The sequence below is a fragment of the Apium graveolens genome, chromosome 2, assembly GCF_009905375.1.
Source record: "Apium graveolens cultivar Ventura chromosome 2, ASM990537v1, whole genome shotgun sequence".
NCBI lineage: Eukaryota > Viridiplantae > Streptophyta > Magnoliopsida > Apiales > Apiaceae > Apium > Apium graveolens.
The window spans coordinates 43,969,382-43,993,462 of NC_133648.1; positions in this window are offsets into that span (position 1 = coordinate 43,969,382).

Below are 24,081 nucleotides of genomic sequence, written 5' to 3' on the forward strand. Positions count from 1 at the left end.
TAGAATCATAAGAGTTCTTCCTAGCTTGTTTTGGCTTCCTGCATTCTGTGGCAAAGTGTCCCAACTCATTACAGTTGAAGCATCGAATGGTGCTTCGATCAACCATCCCTGTTTTATACCCACCACTGCTGGTGTTAGAGGATGAAGATCCACCTTTCTGGAATCTGTTGTAGTTGGACTTGTACTTGAACTTGGGATTCCTTTTGAATCTGACATTTGAGAATCTCTTGACAATCAGGGCCATTGACTCATCCTCCAATTGCTCCAGTTCTTCCAAGGAATAATAATCATCTCCTGATTGATTTGTAGTAGGAGAATCAAATTCTGCTACTATCACATTATCTTCAACCTTGGAAGACTGTACCATTCTTTCTGACTGTTTAGATTGTTGTTGATATTGTGGTTGTTGTTGTTGTTGTTCATCAGCTACTAGAGCAGTAGACGTGCTGACCACTCTTCCTTTCCCGTAAACTTCCTTCTGCTGAATCTGCTCCAACTCGTAAGTCTTTAACACACCATAGAGCCTTTCCAAAGAAATCTCACTCAGATCTCTTGCTTCTCTTATGGCAGTGATTCTATGTTCAAGATGAGTTGGCAGTGTTAAAAGGAACTTTTTGTTGACCTCCCTGATGGAATAGTATTTACCATTAATGTTCAGGTTGTTGATCAATGCATTGTACCTCTCAAACACTTCAGTGATTCCTTCCCCTGGATTGAATTTAAAGTATTCATACTCAGAGGTTAGGATTTCTAGTTTGTTCTCCCTAACTTCCTCTGTGCCTTCATTAATACTCTCAATAGTTTCCCAGATATGTTTGGAATCTTTACAATTTATCACATGTCTATTCATCAGGGGATTAAGGGAATCTACTAAGATTAATTGAAGGCTAGCATCCAGGGAGGTTTCTTCTATTTCAGCAGGAGAGAAGTCCTCAGGATCCTTCACATAAGTTCTCGCTTTGGTGATCACCACATCATTTTCTATTACCTCTGGTTCAATAACCATAGGAATTTTTGGACCCTTCTTCAACACTTGCAAATATTTGGGATTAGCAACCTGTAAAAACAGTAGCATCTTCTTCTTCCACATAACATAATTTTCTTTATCAAAAAGTGGAATTTTAACGGTTCCAACTTTTTGTGTAGTCATTATGAATTTTTTGAGTGAATAAAAAATTCAAGAAGTGAAAGAAACACAAAAGTCTAGGATCTAGATTTGTACGTTAATCAGAAGGCTCTGATACCAATTGTTAGGTCCCAATTTGTTTGTAGAAGGGGGGTTGAATGCAAACAATACCGTTTAATCGAATAAAATGCGGAATAAAATTGTGAAACAAAATTCAAGTTAAATAAAACTTTTATTAAACTTGAAAGGTGTTACAACTACGGTATCGGTTACAAGGGATTAATCTCAAATCAATTATTACAAATCTAGAATAAATTCGACATGAACTTTTTATATTTTTGTAATTAAAAGATCAAATGCTAAATGCGATTTGAGATTAAGTTCTAGGGATTTTAATCCGCTAGATTGATACACAAGAACAAGATAAATATTTCTAGTTGATTGGATTTAACTTTACAATCTAGAAATTTAATCTTGAAGAAAAGCAGATGAAAAATAAAATGTTATGCTTTTGTTTTCTGCTCCTTTTTCTCTTGTGTGTTCTATTTTCTGTTTGATTGGATTCTGTAAGTGTTGATCAATAAAAGTCTTCTGCTGCTTTTATCAAACACCGAACTGAAAAATGTACTGGCATGACAATCTCTTTGGCCAGCAAGACTTTCGGTATGACAATATTTACAACTAGCAAGACAATCAAAATGAACTAGCAAGACTTTCGGTATGACTATTGATTGTCATACCGATTGTCATATTAGTTCAAATAAATTGTCTTGCTGAATTAATAACAGATTTTAATCTAAACAGAAATTCTAATAAGACAATTAAATGTATTGGCATGACTTTCGGTATGACTATCAATTGTCATACCGATTGTCATACTAGTTCAAATGAATTGTCTTGTTTTGAATTTAAGCAGATTTTAAACCAATTAAAATCTTGTAAATCCTCAATATTAATTCTAAATTAATTAATCAATTTAATTCAATTAATCAATAAATTAATCTTTGCAGATATAATTTATTTTCTTAATTAAATTATATGACTTAATTAATTAATAGAGAATTAATACTAACCCTGAGCAGCATCCATTCTTCTGACAATCTTCTGAAAATCACTGAGACTTATGAATCAATTCCGCCACTTCAATGCTGACACTCGATGTACTGTCTGGTTCATGAGTGACTAACTTCCGTGACGTTTCTTCATGTCTTGACTTTGATACTCTGATTAAATCCTTGTAATAAATGATACCCTGACGAGATCTCTGTCACTTGATTAAATCCACGATCTTGATTTATATCACTGAGGCATGATCAAATTCTTGAACTTCTTCCAGTGAATCTTCAAGTCTGCAGATGAACAATGTTACTTTATCCTTTGACAGATGTTACTTTGTGAGATCTCTCTGATGATAGATCCACTATTTACTTATTACATTCTTATTTGAGTTGAGTTAAATCCTCAAATAAACGAATAGGCTATGACATATGCCTTTCAAATACCCTACCTTGTGCCATGATAAAACAACACTGATATGAGAATTATGTAGTAATGGGATTGCATGTGCAAATTGGGTAAAACTTAAAACCCACAAAAGAGATTTTATGGAAACTGTTGTTATTTATATGCCATGCCATCGTATTGCTAAATAATTGCTCAATCAGGTTTGTAAGAAATGGCCAACTCACCAGATCACCAAGAAGAAGAAATTCCAACCCAAGACCCAGAAATAAACCCAGAAACCACCATGATGAGCAGACTTGCTCAACTTTTGCAACAACCTGTGGCTCCTAAAGTTGGAAATTTCAAACACTTTCAATCTGTTCATCCCCCAGAGTTCTTAGGTTTGCCAGACCCGATTAAAACGCACACGTGGTTGAGAGAAATGGAAAAAGCTTTTGAGTTAGCAGAAGTTAAGGACGACAAGAAGGCTCAGTATGCAAGTTATTACCTGAAAGATGAAGCAAGTTTCTGGTGGGAGTCTTCAAAGGTGTTGTTGGAAGGCAAAGACTTAACATGGGAGAAGTTCACTGAGATGTTTCTGGAGAAGTATTTGCCGAGTTATATGCAAGATCAATTGGAAATGAAATTTCTGGACCTTAGACAGAAGGATATGTCAGTAGCGGAGTATGAAGTGAAATTCTCGGAGTTGTCTAGATTCGTACATGAGTATGTGAATACAGAGGCAAAGAAGGCTAAGAGGTTCCAACAGGGACTTAAGCCGTGGATTAGGAGTCAAGTAGCATTGTTGGAAATCAAGAATTATGTTGCCTTAGTTCAAAAGGCAATGATAGTGGAAGGTGAGCGTGAAGCTGCAAGGAGAGAAAATGAAGGAAGAAAGAGGAAATTTGAAAGCTCAGAGCAAGATCAAGGGAGTTCAAAGTTTAGAGGAAAATTTGGAAAGAATGGTAGAGGTCAGAACCAAAAGTTTCAGAAGTTTAAACCCGGTAACGGAGCTCAGAAGAACCGTTTCCAGAAAACTGGACAACCGGGGAAAGACAACAGACCCCAGATTCAGGAATGCAAGAATTGTGGAAAGAGACACCCGGGAAGGTGTAATAAGTTGGATGTAACGTGTTTTAAGTGCAACCAGAAGGGGCATTACTCTTCAGAATGCCCAAGTGGAGCGAGAAAGCCTGAGTTGGCTTGTTTCAAGTGTGGTAAAGTGGGCCATATGGCCAGGAATTGCAAGGAGCCTGTTCAGAAGGCTAATGTTCTCAGGATTACTGGACCGCCGTCTCTCCCAGCACCATCAGCTCAACCCAGAGCTAGAACCTTTAACATGACGATGAAAGATACGGTGCAAGATGTGGACGTGGTAGCAGGTATGCTTGTTATTAACTCAGTAGAAGTAAAAGTATTGATGGATTCTGGAGCAACTAGATCCTTTATTTCTGAAAGTATTTTTGATAAGTTAAAATGTGTTGCGTACCCTCTGGAACCTAGTTTGATTATAGAGGTAGCGAATCAAGAGAAAGTTATTATTAATAAGATTTGTCCTAATTGTGATGTGACTATAGAAGGTCGGCACTTTTCTGCTGACTTAATTCCCTTTAAGTTAGGAGAATTTGAGGTCATTCTAGGAATGGATTGGTTGTCAAACCATGAAGCGCAAATAGAATGCAAAAGTAAGAAGGTGAAATTAAGAACCAAGGATGGTGAAGAGGTGATATTTAAAGGAAAGAGGCAAGAGAAGAAATTCCTAACGACTATTGAGGCGAGAAGATTAATACGACAAGGATGCGAAGTTTATTTGGCTCATGTCATGGATGTGGAGAAAGAATCCGTAAGGATCGAGGATATTCCGATAGTAAGAGATTTTCCGGATGTATTTCCTGATGAATTGCCTGGACTACCTCCAGACAGAGAGATCGAGTTCACGATTGATTTGGCTCCTGGAACGGAACCAGTGTCGAAAGCTCCCTATCGGATGGCGCCAGTTGAAATGAAGAAATTGGCAGCTCAGTTGCAAGAATTGTTGGATAAAGGAGTAATCCGACCGAGTGTATCCCCGTGGGGCGCACCGGTGTTATTTGTAAATAAAAAGGATGGAAGTATGAGGTTGTGCATTGATTACCGCGAATTGAATAAATTGACGATTAAGAATAAGTACCCTCTACCGCGGATCGATGACTTGTTTGACCAGTTAAAAGGAGCTTCATGTTTTCCAAGATTGATTTAAGATCTGGGTATCATCAATTAAAAATTAAAGCGGAAGATATACCCAAGACAACATTCCGAACGAGATATGGGCACTATGAGTTTTTGGTAATGGCGTTTGGATTGACAAATGCGCCAGCCGCATTTATGGATCTTATGAACAGAATGTTCAAGCAATATTTGGATAAGTTCGTTATTGTGTATATCGACGATATACCGATTTACTCCAAGACGGAAGAAGATCATAAGGAGCATTTGAGGATTTCCTTGGAAATTCTGAGAAAAGAGAAGCTGTACGCTAAGTTTTCAAAGTGTGAATTTTGGTTAAAGGAAGTGCAATTTCTTGGTCATGTAGTTAATAAAGAAGGAATCAAAGTAGACCCAACCAAGATAGAAGCTGTAATGAACTGGGAAAGACTCCTACGGAAGTCGGAAGTTTTCTGGGATTAGCCGGATATTACAGGAGGTTTGTGCAAGATTTTTCTAAGATTGTGGTCCCATTAACGAAGTTGACGAGAAAGAATGAGAAGTTTGTCTAGACGAAAAAATGTGAGGAAAGTTTTAAAGAGTTAAAGAAGAGGTTGGTAACCGCCCCAGTGTTAGTGTTACCAGATGAAAAAGGGGAATTTGTGATATTCAGTGATGCTTCATATAAAGGACTTGGATGTGTGTTCATGCAACACGGGAAGGTAATAGCATATGCGTCAAGGCAACTCAAGCCGCACGAGCAAAAGTATCCAACGCATGATTTGGAATTGGCAGCAATTGTGTTTGCCCTTAAGATTTGGAGGCATTATTTGTACGGGGAAAAGTGCGAGATTTATACGAATCATAAGAGTTTAAAGTATATCTTTACTCAGAAGGAATTGAATATGCGAAAAAGAAGGTGGTTGGAATTGATCAAAGATTATGATTGTGCGATAAACTATCATCCTGGAAAGGCAAATGTGGTAGCAGACGCTCTAAGTCACAATGAAAAGTTGAATATGTTAACGTCATCGGAAGAATTGATCAAGGATTTTGAAAAGATGGAAATAGAGGTGCAGACTCCAGAATTTGGAGGTGAAGCTATATATGCAATGTCATTTCAACCTGAAATTTTGGAAAAGATTCGATGCTGTCAAGAGCAAGTGATGAATCGCGAAAAGGATAAGTTGACGGGAGAAGAAATTAAAGCTCAAAAGGATGGAAAAGGAATATACCGTGTTAACTCACGAATTTGGATACCTAATGTCATGGAGCTAAAGCACGAGATTTTGCAAGAAGCGCATAACTCGAGATTTTTAATTCACCCTGGAAGTACGAAAATGTACCAGGATTTAAAAGAAAGTTATTGGTGGCCAAACATGAAAAAGGAAATTACGGAATGGATAAGTAAATGTTATACGTGCCAAAGAGTCAAAGCGGAACATTAAAGGCCGAGCGGATTGCTTCAGCCACTAGATATACCCGAATGGAAATGGGAACATATAGCGATGGATTTCGTGGTAGGATTACCTAAAACCAAGTCAAATCATGATGCGATTTGGGTGGTAATCGATCGGTTGATGAAGTCAGCACATTTCTTGCCGATAAATGAAAGGTTTTCGTTGGAAAAGTTGGTCAAATTGTATTTGGATGAGATTGTGATGCGTCATGGAGTTCTTGTATCTATCGTGTCTGATAGAGATTCAAGGTTTAACTCGAGATTTTGGCGATAATTCCATGATCATTTGGGAACTAAGTTGAAAATGAGTACGACATATCATCCGCAGACAGATGGAAAAAGTGAAAGGACAATTCATACAATTAAAGATATGTTGTGAACCTGCGCAATAGATTTCAAAGGAAATTGGGACGATCATTTGCCGTTAATTGAGTTTTCCTACAACAACAATTATCACACGAGTATTGGCATGCCGCCTTATGAAGCGTTGTATGGAAGAAAGTGTAGGTCCCCTACATATTGGGACGAAGTTGGTGAGCACAAATTAATTGGCCCAGAGCTAGTTCAACAAACGAAGGAAAAGGTAGAAATGATTCGAAAGAGATTAATTACAGCTCAAGATCGACAATCAAAGTACACAAATCAAGAACGAAAAGATGTGCAATTCGAATCTGAAGACAAAGTCTTATTAAAGATATCTCCTTGGAAAGGTTTAACCCGATTCGAAAAGAAAGGAAAGTTGAGTCCTAGGTATATCGGACCATTTGAAGTATTGCGTCGAGTTAGGAATGTGGCATATGAGTTGGCGCTACCTCCACAAATGCAACATCTACACAATGTATTTCATGTATCTCTTCTGAAGAAGTATAATGCCGATGCGAGCAATGTGATCGAGTTGGAACCAGTGGAAATCCAACCAGATTTGTCTTATGTGGAACAACTAGTTCGAATTTTGGACCGAAAAGAGAGGACACTTGGGAATAAAGTTGTACCTCTAGTTAGAGTGTTGTGGAGAAATCCATTAGTCGAAGAATCGACTTGGGAATTAGAAAGCGAAATGAAAGAAAAGTATCCCCATCTATTTGCTTAGATTAGATTCTAGGGACAGAATCCTTTTAAGGAGGGTAAATTATGACGACTGAGAATTTTGCGACGTATTTAAGTCAATAAAGTATGCCTTATAATATATGATTAAAATTATGTGACTAAGTGCTGATTAATTGTATTTTCTGTATATTAGAATTTAGGAGCGTAAGTAAAAATGTTCCAATTTAAAGAGTCAGCTTAGGAGTTAAGCTGTGTCGTCGGGCCGTCAGGTAGAACGGAACCCGTCCTAATAAGGAGATAAAGAATATAAAATGTGAATTATGTGTGATTGAGTGAAATGAATAAAGTATTTCGTCCTCAATGACGTGTCGATCGATAAAGATAATGAGAAGCGTAATTGAAACGCTGAGCGTCGGGCCGTCAGGCTGAACGTGACCCGATACACGTAAAAAGGGATAAAGATTAAAGAAGAATAAATTTTATGATCAGACCTGAGTCGTTATGTGATTGTATATGTGTGATTGCTTGTCTGTGTGCATGACTATGTGCTTTGTGACATTTTTATGAATTCAAAGGAACTAATTGATTTGAATAAAGGTTTATTTAACCTTCACGCATTTTTATAAAATTATCTGAGAAAGATAAAAACATGGGAATTGTTTTATTATCTTCGTAATAGTCCTAGTGACTTTTTAAAAATGATGAATGGATTTATTCGGTGGTCTTTGCATTTTAAATTAATTTTTATGTGGAAAATGTTATTATTAAGGCGAGCTTGCAAAAATCATATAAAATCAACCGTACGCTCAAAATCTTATTATGAGTAATGGTTGGAAAGCTAATTTCGAGATCTACGTTTTAAAATCGTCAATCGCTATAATTTCCAACTTTCTGAGAAAGATATATTTATTTTTCCACCAATAATCTATGGGAGTAAAAAGAGAAAGGAAAATCACTTTATAAAAGGGAATTAGTAATGTACTAAATTACCCTTGATCTTGAGTGTGTATAAACTCATGCCCCCCTTTTCTTTTCTTTTTCCCGAGCACCTCAATCTCTCTTCTCTCTTTCTTTCTCACTCTCTCTCTCGGCTACTCTTTCTCTCTCTCTATCTCTCTCTCGGCTCTTCTTCTTTTCTCTTGGTAAACTACTTGTTTCTTTGATAACTCTCACCAATCCTTCTCAAAATCTTTTGTTAAACACATATTAGTGGTTATTGGAGTGCGCATGTGTGAATATCTTGTTGCATGCAAGCTCGATGTGTGTGTGTGTGTTCATGCTTGATGCGTGTGTACGTATGTATATATGGTCTAATATGTGCTTAAGGAGGTGATTTTATGATTGAAAAATGATTTTCAAAGCCAAGTGAGTCTTGCATGTGCCTTGTGTGTGCATAAATCGGAGGTTTCAAGTTGGAAACCCCGAAATGGGGCACCACCGAGAAACCACCGCCACCGGTGATGAACTCCGGTGAACCGCTGGTGAGCAATGATGTTAAAAACTGAGCTCTAGAATCTTTAAATCAAATGTTTGTGTTTACATGTGGTATTTTGATAAAAGGACGAATGGTTTTGTAGATTACAAGTTGATAAATTGATTCTTGTTGGTTGTAATTTTAATTTAGTTTGATGTTAAGAGATTAGTAGGATAAATGATGAAAAAGTTTAGAAGTTGAGTTGCATGTGTGTTTTCTTGAGGCAAGGCCGAATGGCCCTTACTAATTTTAGAAAATAATGTTGATTTTGTTACAATGAATGAGTTGTTGATTTGATGTTTAATTACGGGTTGATTTGTGATTTAAGGATTAAGAAAATCATTTGCATGTGTTGTTTTTTTTTAAAAAAAACCCGAATGGGATCTTGCTTTTAAAAGATCAAAAATGATTTTTTTTAGTAATGATCATGACTTGTTAATGTTCATTCTTGGAAATTAGTAAATATTGGATGATAAGATTTCTTAATGTTTGCATGTACCAAAAAGGGCTATGTTCTTTTGTGATTTAAGTATGTTAACTAAGATTCTATGAGAATTGGACTTGGACATTTATTTGGATGCAAAATTTGGGAATGCATGGTGAAGGTTTTGGTTCGACCTTGTGTTAATAAAAAGAAGAATTGATTTTTGTGACTTAATTTTGGTATAATTAAGGTTTAACTAGAAAGTAATAAGATTGCATGTTGATTTAAAAGAGGAATTGTTAATGCATGTTTTGGTTTGATTGTGATTGTGGTTAAGGCCGAATAGGCCAAAGATATTCAAAGTCAAAAATCTGATTTTTGGTAAATGATGGAATAATTGAGTGTTTATGTGTGAAAACCTTTGAATTTTTGCTTGTTGGATTGTGTTTTTGGTTCGAAATATGGATAAAGAGAAAGGGAATTGAGTTAATTGGGGTTAAAAGCTATAAGTAATAGTTGTGCATGTCATTGTGTGTTTGTACGAGTTATAAATATTTGATTTGGGAAAAAAAATCAAGGTTTAGCGAGTATATGTAAAGTGATATAAGGCTATGAGTAAAGAATGTGCTATGTGCTTATGTGTATAAGATATACTCGTATATTTGAGACAAGAGTATAATCGAGCTATCGTAATTGAGTGATCGTTCCGGGAACGAGAGTTGAGAAACTGATTAAGGTTTTGGTTTTATTGTAGATTCGGAGCGTGAGGGCATTTAGGCTAGGAAAGGAAAGGGTATACTAGATGGTAGTAGTTCAACCTTCAGGAAAGCAAATTCAGGCAAGTAACTCTAATTACTTGGGTAAATAATTATAAAGAGAATGTTGTTCATACCATGTAGAGTATTGAATTGTTTAATTAATAAAACCCTGATATTGATTTGAGATACCCTGCCTTTGATCTTGATAAACTGTTATTGTTAAGCTTACTGATTCAACCCCTTTGATAATATGTCCTTTCTGTTCAAGTTATTTATTAAGCCATGAATTATATTGAACCCTATAATTATCCTTGTGAACCCTGTTTAATGATACCTTATGTCCTGCTCACCCTATTGATCCCTAAACAGATGTTGATCCTTCTAACTTAAGTGCCTTGTTATCCTTGATACAGAATTCTTAAGAATTGTTCCTTGTTTATCCTTGAATCATTCCCTGAACTTTGTTTTTCTTAAAATCTGACTTAAGAATGAGTTTCGACTCGAAAGAGTCTGACTGATTTCATATTCTTGGTAATGATAAAATGGATTTTAGAAAACCTATTTGTTTTTCCAACTCAAGGTTTTCCAAACGAATTCCTGATGGATTGGATTGGGACGTATGAGGCTAGTGGGACTAGTCCAGTCATGGTAAGAGGCTAGCGGGGCTAGTCCAACTTAAGGCTGAAATTATGCCGATTGGTACCTTAAAGACCGGATGGAGGTCGGTACGGGCTGATCACCCGTATTATAGTAAAATGGAAAGATAAAATGATCCAATCTAGGGTTCTAAATGATTATTTAAAAGGGAAATGCAACTTTCTGTTCAGTAAATTGATTCTTGAAAATGAAAATGGTTTATATTATTTTGAAAAGAATTGATTATGTTAATGTGAAGCTTAAAACTCGAGAACCCTGATTCTTAAATCTGTTGATCATATGATTGATTCCATATAATGAAATGCGGTTGTTTTCCTCTTTTTGAAAGATCTATTCTGATCCTTTAATGATTTGTAATGAATGTCGGCTTTCGTCCTACGTTGAGCCTTGTTCCTTAAAAGCTCCATATTGTTCCTTCAAAACCTTTCCTTAACCCAAAAGCTGGAAATCTGCCACCTAGAACAAATAAAGTAGAATGCCCTGAGTTTGGTAAAGTACATTATGGAATTGATATTGTAGAACTGCTTTATAGTTACTTGCTGAGTTTTATACTCATATGTTTTGTTTTAATCTAACCATGACAGTTAAGCAAGCAGATGGCTAGGCTTAGGTGCACTGCTCGTAAGAGCGTACCTGGTGGTCCCTACCGTGTTGAGGGCTTTCGGTTGCCAGAGCAGGTAGTGGTATTTTTGAGTTAGCACGCGCCTAGAAGGAAATCTCTAAATATACAATGGGTTATCTGTCGGTTCCCAGCCGGAATCGATATTGTTTGTTTAATAATATTTTGGGGTTGTAAGTTATATTTTATGATTGGTAGTTGTAATCTTGTCTCATACTTTATCCTGTTAATCCTGTTAGTAGTTAATCGGGGTTTATGCTTATTTAGTTATTAGATTAAAGGTGTGTGGGTCCTCATTTCCTAACCCCGAGATTGAGGGCGTCACAATAGTGGTACGAAATAAAGCACGATTAGTTGCACAAGGCTATACTCAAATGGAAAAAATAAATTTTGATGAAACTTATACTCCCGTAGCTCGAATTGAATCAATTCGTATGTTTTTAGCCTTGCGCGTGCATAAAGGCTTAAAAGTCTATCTAATGGATGTAAAATCTGCTTTCCCAAATGGTGTCTTAGAAGAAGAAATTTACGTAAGACAACCACCGGGATTTGAAGATCATGTGCATCCGAAATATGTGTAAAAATTGTACAAAGCCTTATATGGACTAAAACAAGCTCCTAGAGTTTGGTACGAGCGATTAGGCAAATTCCTAATTAATAACAGTGTCAAAATGGGAATTATGGTTACTACTCTTTTTATGAATTATTAAGGTGACGATTTCAAATTTACGTAGAAGATATTATCTTTAGATCAACCAAAGAATCACTATGTAATGAATTTTCGAAAATTATGAGTAAAGAATTCGAAATGAGCATGATGGGTGAATTAAATTTCTTTTTAGATTTGAAAATAAAGCAATCTATTGAAGGCATTCATATATCACAATCAAAATATTGTAAAGAAATGCTAAAGAAATTTGTGATGGAAAATTCCAAGCCTATTAGAAGTCCTATGTCTACATCCGTCAAATTAACCAAAGATCCGAAAGGTATTTCTATTGATTCTAATAAATATCGGGGTATGATCGGAAGTATACCGGACATACAATATAGTGTGTGTAAATGTACCCGCTTTCAAGTAACTTCTTAGGAATCTCACATATCGCCCGTTAAGCGGATATCTAGATATCTTAAAGGAACCATTGAACTTGGTCTTTGGTATCCAGAAGGACAACCATTTGGCTTAGTGTGTTTTTCTGATTCGGATTATGTTGGACATTTAATTGATAGAAAAAACACAAGCGGTACTTATCAGTTTCTCGATGGATGTTTGGTTTCTTGGTTTTCTAAGAAACAAAATTTCGTATCAATATCCACTACGGAAGCTGAATACATTGCTGCAACAAAATGTTATGCTCAAGTCCTTTGGATGAAGCAAATGCTTGCCGACTACTCAATAAAATTTGATGTAATATCAATTCAATGCGATAATACGAGTGCCATCAATTTAAGTAAAAATGTTTTTCCCTCATTATCAAAGAATATTGACATACGACATTATTTTTTAAGAGATCATGTGTCTAAGGGCAATATTAAATTGGAGTACATTGATATTGAACATAATATTGCTGACATATTCACAAAATCTTTACATTCGGAGCGATTCGCCAAACTCCGTTTGGATTTAGGAATGTTTGAGTGTTCAAAGTAAGACATTGTCGTGTCTCTAATTTTATTGAACTTAATTTTCTATAAATCTTGGTTCTTTCATAACCATTACACTATTAGAATGGATTTCTATATGAAATTTGGATTTTTTATAGTAAACTGATTATGAGAAAATTGAACAGTACATGAAAATTATCTTCAATAAAATAATTAATCAATGCAACTATTTAGTAGCCTTGAAATATTATGTATTTCAAAACTCGGAAAAATAGTGAGCATTAATTAATCATGTCCAAGAGAATATTATATTAAGTATTATTAATCCATAAAATATTTTCTTGAGGATATTCCATTTTACATAAATTAATTTGAATTAAAATTGTAAGTTAAAAATGTTAAAATGAATAAATTATTTCTTAGAAGTGTCCTTGGATATTTTTGACCAAGAAAATATTTATAGCAAATTATAAATAACTAACAAATATTTTTCTTGATGAAATTCCATTCTCTGAATTAATTTACAATTTGTGTGAATTAATGTGAAAGAATGTAAATATAAAAGCATATATATTTAAATATAAATATATTTTAATTCTAAAATATGCATAAATATATTTTAAAAATGATTACATTTTATGTGTATTTGTAGATTAAAATATTATTTCAATTTTAATATTATTGATATTTTAAATATCAGTTTTAGTAATTGTATTTGCTGGAATTATCTCAACCCTTGAATCATTCTTGGAATCAATCCTGGCCGTCCATTTCACAGCATATAAAAGCAAAAATTACACAAACAGTAACACGACCATACACTCTTCTCCTATCTCTTTCCCTAATTCATTGACGAACCCAAACCCTATTTTTCTAATTCGAAAATCCGGCCAAATCTATAATCGTATATTTAATTCAACCATGGATTCATGTTCTTCTCTTCGAATCCTTTCGATTCATATAAAAAAATGTGATGGTCAAAAATACATTTTTTTTTAGAAAATGTAACAGGAATACCCGTTTTTGAAAGATATGGCCAAAAATACATTTCTAATACGCATTTCAAAAATGGGTAAGGTTATTACGCATTTGACAAATGAGTATTATTTAAAAAATAACAAAAAAAAAGTAAAATCATGATACGCATTACTCATGATACGCATGTCACGAATGCGTATCCATAATTATTTTTTTAAAATTTTTTTTTAATTTTTTTTATACAAGTTACCCATTTCTAAAATGCGTATTAGTAATACCTAATTTTAAAATGCGTATAGATAGATATTTTTGGCCAAACATTCCAAAAAATGGTATTCTTGTCACAAAGTTTAAAAAAAGAGGTATTTTTGCCATTTTTTCTATAAAAAAATCTTAATTTTCATTCCTAATTTGATTGAACCATCAAACCCTAATCTTGATTCTTTCATTTCTATCAATTCTCTGCTTAATTCATCGTTGTTTATAGGTTTTAATCCCTATATATATGCTATATTTGAAATATTAAGCCCTAAATGCATCAAATCAATTTCTAACTCAATTTGACATGGTTCTCATGACGATTTCATGGCTCCGGTGGTGTGTCCAGGTGATTCAAGGCGATTCCGGAATCCTCTCATGATGATGAAGCTCACAACATGGTTGGTGGTGTCAAACTCGGTGGTTTCTCAACTCTACTCAACGGGTTAACTCGGAAACTCGGACGATTCCAAGGTGAAAAGTTCAGTGTTATCATTTTACTAGATTATTAACCCTTTGAAGGGTTAATACAGGTAAGCCCGTGCGAGTTTAAGGCCACGGCTCAGGTTCGCAATCAATGTTACTATGGACTGATGTAAATTGAGAGTATTTGAGTGATTTGATTTTATTACATTGGATTTTTGTATATTGGTTGAGGGACATTCATTTAGTGTTGATTAAGTATGCAGATTGTTTTAATATGTATATTTAAATCTTTTATTGATAAATGTTTGTCAATTTTAGCCTGATTTATGCCTGATAATTGTTATATCAAATTATCAGTGATGTTGTTGTGTGAACTTAAAATGATATAGTCTATTGCAGTTGCTTTTAGTTTGTTATAGTTAGTGTGAGTATGGTTTACTTATTTACTGCATCATTTGTTTAATAATGTTTGATGTGCGTTCATGATTGAATTGTCACATGCCTTTGTTATATGTCTAGCTGATTAGAGTTTAGTCTGTTACAAATTGTTACTTAACTTCTATCTTGTTGATTATCTACATTTGTTGGCTTAGCTCTAATTAAGTCTCAGTATGCTATCTTTATGATCCTTATATTTTTGAAGATTAATTCACTTGGCTGATTCAGATTGGAACTTGTGTTTGCATTGCTCAGTCTTCTGAATAGTTGTGTGTGTTAGTGTTAGAGGTATATTGTTAGTGTCTTGCACTCATTCGAGGACACAGATATGCACAAAAATACCACTTAATTATGGACTGCCTTGCCTGACCTGATCAAGCATGGATCTGTTCCCAGATTAACTGGTCACACCTAGCATATCATATGCATATCTTTAGTGTGTGTATTTTGTATTGAGTTGAATAACTTCTTGTATGCCTTCATGAACTGCTTGCAGATTAAATTGCATTTGTATGCTTAGCTGATCTCGGTTGTGTCTTGTGCATTTTATGAATGATTCCTTACTAATAGTTACTCCCTCTGTCCTTTTAATAAGAAATATGTATAAAGTAGTGAAAAAGAGAAAGAAATGTGGGTGAAGTGGTGTGACCCATTGATTTTTAATGTATAAAAGGGAGATAGTGGGGTAAAAGTAGTGTGAAAATAGAGGAAAAGTGGGGAAATGGTGGGACCCATTGACTATATTTGGTAAGTTTTGAAATGTAAAGAAATGAATGGGACATCCCAAAAAGGAAACTGTAAAGAAATGAAAAGGACGGAGGGAGTATTTGTTATCCATGTGCTCAGTTATATGTAACTTGTACATTCTCTGCTAACTAAATACTTACATATATTTAGTTGAGAATTGATAATAATTTACTTAGTGCACTCCATGCCAAATCTCCTGATATCTTAAACCATGCTTATTCATAAATCTTTTTGTTTGCTCAAAAATCTTTCAGAATTCGTGATTTATTGTGCTTTATAGAAGTATATGAGGATTTGTTAATTGAATTCCCTGTTATATGCATATGTAATGTATGTTGGGATGTCTGTATGCTAGATATTAGGCATGCATTTTCATGATTATTTGTTCTTAATTATTTGCACTCTATCTGGTCTTCAATTAGTAGATTAGGTATGAGTTGTTGCAATATGTATGCATTCATATATACAGAATGATATTTGTTTACAAATATAAGTATTACACCTTGTTTCTTGTCTGCACAACATGTTGCTTGACTGCATAAAAATCATTCTTTTTAGCAAAAAAATATTAGCTCTGCAATTTTTGTTGCTTCATAGATTTTCCAAAAATGTCCTATTTCCTTCTTTGCATTTAATGCATGCATCATTTTTAGATAAAGCAAATTCTTTATGTGCTTTGCTGCAATCTTGGAAATTTGTGTTGTTTGTTTAATGATCCGTCTACTTGCTTTTCATGCCAGAGTATGGTATGTTTAGTACTTGCATCATTGTTGTTAACTACTCTGCACTGAAATCTGTCATTGTACTTACACTGTTTCACAGTTACTTGTCTACAGTCTGGTTATTAACTGGTGTATCATAAAAATTATGTGCATGCTTAGTTATTGTTTATCTGCCTATACAATAGCATGTTTGCATGGATTAATACTTGCACCTTTCTCTCTTTACTCCCACCCACGTGTCTTATACTCTTAAGTTCTCTTGTTTCTTGCTATTAAGTGATTATTGTGCATTTACTTCTCTTGTGCTCATTCAATGGAGAATCATTCAATGGAGAATGAACATGAGATAGTAAATATTGTCTTGAGTCTCAGAAATGTTAAACCCCCACATCCCCCTTCTGTCAGCATAGATAACACCACTGATGTCCCCACTTCTTCTAGGAGCAGAAATAGGAAAAAACCTAGAAAACAAACAAAATATGTTGTTAGGTCCCAAAGTATCGTAGAAGGGGGGGTTGATTATGATACTCACTAAATTAAAAAATTCTTTCAAATCTTTTGCGGATAAATAATTTAGTGTTCGGTTGGTGATCCTGTGTTCTTGAGGTGAATAGTGTTTCAGACATTAAAATAAAGAACATAAGATATTCATGAAAGTATATATTCATATATAAATTCTTGAGGGTGTTGCTACACTCCGGTAAATAAATTAGCCGGTTGCAATCCAAGAACAACAATGTTCTTGCTTCTACAAAGATTTACAAATCAAACCCTATACAAGATCTACAATTATTTGTCCAATGATTTAATTACCGAATAATGATTATAATGTCCCTAAATAATATACAAGATTTAAATCGGGAATTATAACATTTCTCCGGTGAAAAGTTTAACGGATATTCAATAAGCTTGGGCTTCCATGTATATCTTTGTTTCTTGTTTCATCAGCTCTCATAAGAGAGATGATAAACATAACTATAATATCAAGTTATATGTTTTGCTTCTTTGGTGTAGTCTTTATATCAATTAGAAATACCTGGCTAAATATTAACCAAGTAAAATAATGGATGGAATCAATAATTGTTGCTGAGATGTTACTTGTGACCAGGATGATACAAGGAGGTTTCATGCCTTAGAAATTATATCAAGTTGCGCCTAGGGTGTTCCATGGGACTTCACTTGCGCCTTCAAGCATCTTGACTTAGTTTTTTTAGAGCCCACTTGTGCCATCTATCTTCTAGGTAGCATTTCGACTTATTTTTTACACTAAGTTGCGCCACCTAGGAGTCCTTGGAGCTACCACTTGTGCCATGATGCATTATGAATGAATTTTCCTTAGAAAAACTAGCTTATACTCCTCCAGTTGCGCCTAATAGGTAACTTAACCCCTCACTTGCGACTACTAGATCCGAGGGAGTGTTTTGCATTAGTTTTTAAGGATCACTTGAGGCAAAAGGGGTTTGGAATCCTCCACTTGCGACTAGAGTGAACTAGGTGCATTTTTTAGTTAGTTTCTGCTTTCATTTATTCCTTGTTGCTCCTACTAGGTCAAGAACAACTCTGGTACTTAGTTTTGGAGCCATACTTTAAGGTACTTGCTCCTACTAGGCAATAGAATTGCCATGGTGACTCCTACTACAAGGTAATGATCACTTTGACTTCATTTTTGTAGAGCGCTTTAACCCTTAAGTTGTCTCATCTTCAAGTCTTATCTCCGAGTCTTCATATAAACCATATAACCTTTATATTCAGATACGAATCCTCACTTAACAATTCTTCTAATGATAATACTCATATTCCTTTCACGAACCGCTGACGCCTAATGCAACTGGTCTGATTCACAGACTACTAACTTCGATTCAGGTCTTCGTTTTATAGCTTACATCACATTATTAAGCTTGCAACAACTTTATCGCTTCGAATAATAACTGTCAATAAACAAATGTACTTTCACTGGAATTTTTAAAGCCTAGAGGAATCTTGACTCTACCAATCCCTTGAGAACCTTTGGCTTGTGTTGTGCAAGACATGCATGTACAATAATAAGAATAAGTCACATTGACAGCCCTAAGATTAAGTTGTTTGATAATCAATTTTCTACAATATATTGTATTTCTTGAGTCTATAAAATGGTTAGAAGATTAGACTGAGGGATTTTTCTTTGAAGAGATTCAAGCTAAGGAATAAACTTTTGAAGAAGATCAAGCCATGATCATGCCTCAAAGAAAAGATGTAGAATCTTGGAGTTGAATAAAGTCTTTCTATGAAAAATGCTCTAAGTCAAGATATCGACAAGTTACAGATCATGTTATATTGAGAAGTTATTCAAAAAGTCCAGAATGGCTTATAGAGAAGTCTCAGAGATATCGGCAAGTCAAATGAAGATGTAAAGAACTGGAGATATCAGTAAGTCATTTCCGCATGTAGAGAACTCAGAGATATCGACAAGTCAAATGAAGATGTGAAGAATTGGAGATATCGACAAGTCAATTTCTCATATAGAGTCTCAGAGATATCGATAAGTCAAAATGTGTATATAGAGATCTCAGAAATATCGACAAGTCATTTCTACAGGTAGAGATCTCAGACATATCGATAAGTCATTTTGCATGCAAGGATCTAGAGACCTCGACAAGTCAAGTATTCCTATAGAGAACTCAGAGATCTCGATAAGTCATTATACTTATCGAGATGTCACTTCTCTATAAAACAAACTGGAGATCTCGACATACTTCTCAGATACAGATTACATAAAAGTTCAAGATTCAAGATTATCAGTCAACAAACGATCTATTCACTAGATTAAAAAGTCTACAAAGTAGCTGGAAGAATACAAGATCAAGGGCCAAGATTAACTGGACAAAGGGGTGTCACAGACCTGCAAGATTCTGCACAGATTTTCTAAGCTAGAAATGAAAATAGAAAGAGGTTGCTTTAGAAAGTAGTTTAGTACATTTTAGTGCAAGTCTTGTAAACTCGTGCTGCTAGTTTATAAAGCATGCACGGGTCCTTAGTTCACAAGTAACAATCAAATCTAAATTTTCTTGTATTCTCTCAAGATAGAAGATGAGTTCTCATTTTCTTAAGAACACAAAATTTGTAGCAAGACCAACTTAATTAATACAACTTAAGTGAGTTTTGAAAATATTATGCTTGTTGATTAATTCTGCAAACATGGTATCTCTACAATATCTTAACTTCTTTGTTCACCTACAATCCAAATAATTTTTAAAAGGCTAAAAATCCAAGAAACACATTAACCCCCCTCCTCTGTGTTGCATTCAATATCTAACAGCTTGAACCATTTTAAACTCCAAAATTTTCAAACTTTTTGAGAGTTAGAAATATTTCGGGAATTAGTCCAAATTATTTAAAATTCAAAAATCTCAATAGTTGATAATTTTTGAAAATTAAAAAAATCCAAAAATATGATAGCTTGACTGTTTGGTCTAACACACCATATCTGATCTATATATCGATCAACAAGCTCTGATACCAATTGTTAGGTAATGAAGTATCATATAGGGGGTTGAATACGATACTCACTAAGTTAAAAATATTCTTTCGAATCTTTTACGGATAAATAATTTAGTGTTCGGTCAGAGTTCTATGTTCTTGAGGTGAATAGTGTTCCAGACATTAAAATAAAGAACAGAAGATATTCGTGGAAGTATATATTCATAAATAAATCCTTGAAGGTGTTGCTACACTCCAATAAATAAATTAATCGGCTATAATCCAAGAACAATAATGTTCTTGTTTATACAAAGTTTTACAAATCAAATCCTATACAAGATCTACAATTATTTTTCCAAGGATTTAATTACCAGATAACGATTATAATACCCCTAAATAATATAAAAAATTTAAATCATGTATTATAACGTTTGTCAGATGAGAAGTTTAATGAATATTCAATAAGCTTGGGCTTCTCTGTGTATCTTTGTTTCTTATTTCATCAGCTTTCGTGAAAGAGATGATAAACTAAACTATATTATCAAATTATATGTTCTGCTTATTTTGTGTAGTCTTTATATCAATTGGAAATACGTGGCTAAATATTAACCAAGTAAACCAATTGATGGAATCAATAATTATTGCTGAGATGTTACTTACGACCAGGATGATACAAGGGGGTTCCATGCCTTAGAAATTATAGCAAGTTGTGCCTAAGGGACTTCATTTGCACCTTCAAGCATCTTTCCTTAGTTTTTCTAGAGCCCACTTGCGCCAGCTAGCTTCTAGGTATCATTTTTACTTGGTTTTTACATTAAAGTTACGCCACCTAGGAGTCCTTGGAGCTATCACTTGCGCCATGAAGTATTAGGAAATAATTTGCATTAGAAAAACTAGCTTATACTCCTCTAGTTACGCCTAATAAGTACCCTAACCCCTCACTTGCGACTACTAGCTCCTAGGGTGTGTTTTTCTTAGTTTTTAAGGCTCACTTGCGATAACAAGGGGTTGGAATCCTTCACTTATGACAAGAGTGAACTATGTGTATTTTTGAGTTAGTTTTTGCTCTCATTTCTTCCCTGTTGCTCTTACTACATCAAGACCAACTATGGTACTTAGTTTTTGAGCCATACTTTAAGGTACTTGCTCCTACTAGGTAATAGAATGGCCATGGTGACTCCTACTACAAGTTAGTGATCACTTTGACTTCATTTCTGTAAAGCGCTTAACCCTTAAAATGTCCCGTCTGCAAGTTTTATCTCTGAGTCTTCGTATAAACCATATAACCTTTATATTCAGATACGAATCCTCACTTAACAATTTTTTTAATGATAATACTCAGATTTCTTTCACGAACCGCTGACGCCTAATGTAACTGGTCTGGTTCACATACGACTAACTTTGATTCAGGTCTTGATTTTATAGCTTTGATAACATTGTTAAGCTTGCAACAACTTTATCTTTTGAACACTAACTGTCAATAAACAAATGTACTTTCACTAGAATCTTTTTTGATACTTAGACAACGTCTTCATTACTACTTCAATCTTGAATACTTCATTCACCGTTCTTCACTGACGCTTGAACATATAAATGAACTCCTTTTAGTGAGTATAACTTTAAGACTGCATATGTCTTCTTAAATCTTTACCCTCTCTTCAATTCTTCATATTCACTTTCTATCTTTAAATCAATGCTAATACACTAAAATCTTATTGTGGCAGTGTCATACTGAAACTTTCAACACTTCTGAAACCCTGAAAGTCTTTAACCTTTATTCTTCACTGAGGCATGAAGATATTAATGAACTTCTTTTAGTGACCTGTAAATAGACCTCAAACCTTATTCTGATATTTTGATTCTTTATATTTTCCTTGTCTTTATTTTTTCCTGATAAATAGACTCTCACTAACTCAACACTGATAAGGGTATTTGCGTTATGGTTAGACTCTCACTAAAGTCTTTGACTTTTTCAAACTCAATACCAATCAGTTGCCAAATTTTCAAGTGACCTCAACTATTATTGATAATGATAAGAGAACTGTTGTTCCCTTGGCTGGCTTTTCTGAACTCCCTCCCCCTCATGTCATTAATCTAGATCATGTTGAATATGTTGCTATTGTACCTCATGTTCCTGATGTTGTGACATCAAACATTGATTTTGAAAAAGAATTTAATAAACTCCTTGATAGTCACACTGAATTGGAAAAGCTTTTTTAAGATCTTGAATAATATTTTAATTCTTTAGTCATGAAACATGAACTCACTGAGGCTAGGGTTGGTGTTCTTGTCAATATTCTTAACAATACTGCTTCTAGGGCTGGTAGAATTAAAGATGGATTGAACCAAGTTTTCAATGACCAACTCAATCTTGTTGATATTCAATTTCTTCCCCTGTTAGAGGAAATTATCAATGGACCACCTATGATGGCACTAGCTGCAAATATAAATGATCTTGTGAGTGGACCTAGTGACATGGAAACTGATGGTACAAATGGTCAAAATTATGATAACTCTGGATTTGGACCTATGGCCTAAGTTGTGATCTAGAAATCTGATTTATGTCCTCCCTTGAAGCTTAGGACAGTGGTGGTGATTAGGTGTTGTTGACTTGGTTGTTTATGTGCTTGATTGTCTCTACATTATGATCTGTTATGCATTATGATCTGTTAAATGTTGCATTTCTGATTCCCTAAGTAGCTTGCTACAAGTTTATTTCTGATTCCCTAAGTAGGTTCCCCAAGTTGTTTTATCTAGTTAATAATGTAATGAGTTGCTTGTGTTTGTTGGTAGTAGTATATAATTTGACCATGTATAAGCTTGTAATAGGTCAAATTAGCAAATACTATTTTTCTAGCTTGTTATGAATCTTGGATGATTGTATGATTCATGGATGTAATCTGCACTATTTGTAAAAAAATTATGAATAAATGGATTCCTAATTATATGCAGTAATTTAAATTTGATTAGTGTACAATTCTATTAGTTCTACAGTTAAACCTCAATGAAGTAATAATCGATAAAGTAATAACCTCGCTAAAATAATATTTTTCTCCGGTCCCAACATAATAGACACGGTATATTTTTGCTCCCGATAAAGTAATAAACTCGCTAAAGTAATATTTTTTCTTGGTCCCGACCCTATTACTTTAAAGAGGTTTAACTGTATTACACTACACTAATGTCTTCTTGTTTGAAAGTTAAACAACTGCAGAAAATGGATTGGATGATTTACAGAAAATGATGTTTGGGCCTAACAGTGATGGAATATAGGACTACCATCTTGCAGATGGGAAATACTACGACATAGCCTAATTTAGTTTATTAATGTGTGTGATATGCTAGTATAAACATTATGAGGACTAACACTGTAGAGTTAGAAATTGCTTTAACAGATGTATATGGATGTATAGTTTGCTCAACTATAAGGACTTGTAAACTTTTATAGTGTCAGAACTATAATATTAAGTTTATTATTTTGTGTTGCCACATTTGATGGCCATTCCCCCTCCCCTGTTTTAATTTTGTTCGAATTAATACCCCATCCCCTTTGTTCGAATTACTGATTTACAGGAATTTTCGTCTTTTGATATTTTATTAAAAAGGGGATGATGGTTCAGTGTAAATTTTAACTTTTGATGAACTTTAACTTGTTTTAATTCTGTTCGAATTAATACCACATCCTCTTTGTTCAAATTATTGATTTACAGGAATATTCGTCTTTTTTATATTTTATCAAAAGAGGAAGATGGTTTACTGTAGAATTTAACTTTTGATAAATTGTAACATGGACAAAAACAAAAAGGGAGTTTTCTAAAATCCTTATTTTTTTCCAAAATTGATAAATTCTATGTTATTTTCAAAATACTTGAAAATACTTAAATTAGTTATAGAATTATCACTATATATATGATATACACTAATACATAAATATTTTGAGGAAAAATGTTTTTTCCATTCGAAATAGAATCAAGGTTTAGAAAAAGGAAAATTGATATGTTAATACACTTGTCAAATGGATTGGAAGCATTTTTGGACAGAGTACAAGTACTTGTGATTTGGTCAATTTCAATTTCTAAATTTTTGTGGGTGTTATATATGTTTAAAGATCTACACAACCCTAAAGAGGGAAGGCGGGGGTAGGTTTCATATTAATTAATATGGTTATTTTTTGCATGTAATCAGCAATAGACAAAAACAAATTCATTATTTTAAATGAAATCATCTCTATAACCTCATACTAATTATACATCATAATCT